The 2092-nt window shown below is 56.8% G+C and overlaps 1 protein-coding gene across 1 annotated transcript in view; it reads right to left on the bottom strand.

The window, feature by feature from the left end:
• Window positions 1–2092, bottom strand: part of GCC1 (GRIP and coiled-coil domain containing 1) — a 9305-nt gene that overhangs the window by 4707 nt on the left and 2506 nt on the right.

Genomic DNA, 2092 nt, shown 5'->3' with positions numbered 1-2092 from the left:
ACTGGGGCTGGAGCACCTGGGACAGTGGGAGGTGTCCCTGCCATGGCAGGGCTGGCACTGCAGGGGCTCTGGGGTCCCTTCCCACCCAAACCATGCCAGGATTCTCAGTGCCAGACTCCTCTGCATCCCCTCAGCTGCCACAGCCCGACCGCAGGTGCAGGAATGAACCATCCCCATTCTCACACTCCCAGGAAATCACGGGATTTAATGATTTTGTGATAATTTTAAACCCAAGGATGTTCAACATCCACAAAAAACCCCCAAGCAATGCCCATCCCATACCCAGGGGCCACCAGAGTCCCCTCAAAGAGGAATTTTACCTTTATTTCAGGGATATTGGCTGAAGGGACAGAGGGAAGAGGGAGGGAGGGTCTGAGGGAAGGAGGGAGCAGGAGGGAGAGGGGCTGGAGGGGAGCAGAGGGAGGATTGGCACTGGGAGCTGCAGGAGGGTGACAGTGACACGGAGCTGGGCACTCCTGGAGATGCTTCCCCACAGCAGCTTCCTCATCTTCCTCTGCCAGGGACAGACAGAGGGCACTGGGATGGATCTGGGTCCTCCCAGCTGGATCCTGCCTTGTCCCTGCTCTCCCTGCTGGATCCCACACTGATTCCCTGCTCTCCCTGCTGGATCCCACACTGATTCCCTGCTCCCTGCTGGATCCCACACTGATTCCCTGCTCTCCCTGCTGGATCCCACACTGATTCCCTGCTCTCCCAGCTGGATCCCACACTGATTCCCTGCTCCCTGCTGGATCCCACACTGATTACACTGATTCCCTGCTGGATCCCACACTGATTCCCTGCTCTCCCTGCTGGATCCCACACTCATACCCTGCTCTCCCTGCTGGATCCCACACTGATTCCCTGCTCCCTGCTGGGAGCCCTGCTGGGCTCTCCCCTGCTGAGCAAGCACTTTGATCCTTGAGGAGCGTGTCAGACATTCCTGGGACAAACTCTCCCACCAGGGCAGCACCTGGATCCCGCTGTTCCTGGTGGGAACATCCCTGGATGGAGGGAATATCCCCCAGCTGTGGCCCCCTCCCAGCAGGGACAGGCTCTGCCCGGGGCACGTTTTCCCTGAGGATTTTTTGGAGGAGAAATTGGCACCAAGGGCTGCACTGGCCAGAGTGGAATCCAGGGAGTTTGGCTGCTGACAGGGCCAGGACAGCCAAGGAGCAAAGGAGGGAAGTTCCATGTCCCTGTCATTGTCCCTGGCCGTGCCAGGAGTGGCTGATCCTTCCCAAGGCTCTCTGGGCACTGCAGCACCAGGAGCTGCTCCCAAACCTGCTCTTGACTGGGCTCCAGGACCCCTGCGGGTGTTAATCCAGACCTATCCCTGTCTCTGGGCCTAGCTTTAGCAGCCAGGATTTAATTCCAAACATGGGGCAGGAAAACAACACCCTCAGGATGGGAATCATCCACAGGGAGATCCTTTCTCCTTCCTAGAATCCCTGGTTGCCCAGAGAGGATCCCTGGGAAGGAAGGAGAGCCTGAGCCCCTGGATGAGCCTGGAGCTGCATCCACTGGTTAAATTAGGCTCTGGAAAAGAACCTTATGGGGAAATGCCCAAGATTTCCTGCACTGAGCCCCATCTTCCTGAGCTTTCCATGGCCTGGTGCTATTTTAGCTCCACCTAAAGTGCTTCCCACTTTCCCTTTCATCTCCTGAGTCACCAGCCTGGCTGGAGCTTGAAGATCCAAGTGAATTCCACCCGATGCCACGTCTGACAGGTAGGGATTGCTTTTAAACCACCTTTAAAAAACCTCGGCATCTTCAATTCCATGGTTTCCAAATCAAGTCTCAACTCGAAGCAAATTCCCACCACAGAGGCTTTGGGGCTGGAAAAGTTGGCACAACCTCACTGCAAATTAGTGCTAAAAACCCCAACTGGAGCCCAAATCCTACAGAGATGTGGGCGTGGCTGGGACGAGGTTTTGGTCAATCCTCGGGAGGAGCTCTTATGGAAAAGGGAATAAAACCCAGCCCTCATCTCTCCCCGTGGGGCCACCAGGAGCCGTGGGCCGAGCTCTTGGCGATGCTCAGCTTCTCCTCGGGGCTGAAGTGCAGGATGGCCAGGATGGCCGTGAGCGTC

The sequence above is a fragment of the Geospiza fortis genome, unplaced genomic scaffold (genome assembly GCF_000277835.1).
Source record: "Geospiza fortis unplaced genomic scaffold, GeoFor_1.0 scaffold494, whole genome shotgun sequence".
NCBI lineage: Eukaryota > Metazoa > Chordata > Aves > Passeriformes > Thraupidae > Geospiza > Geospiza fortis.
This window is presented reverse-complemented; position numbering and strand designations above follow the sequence as displayed.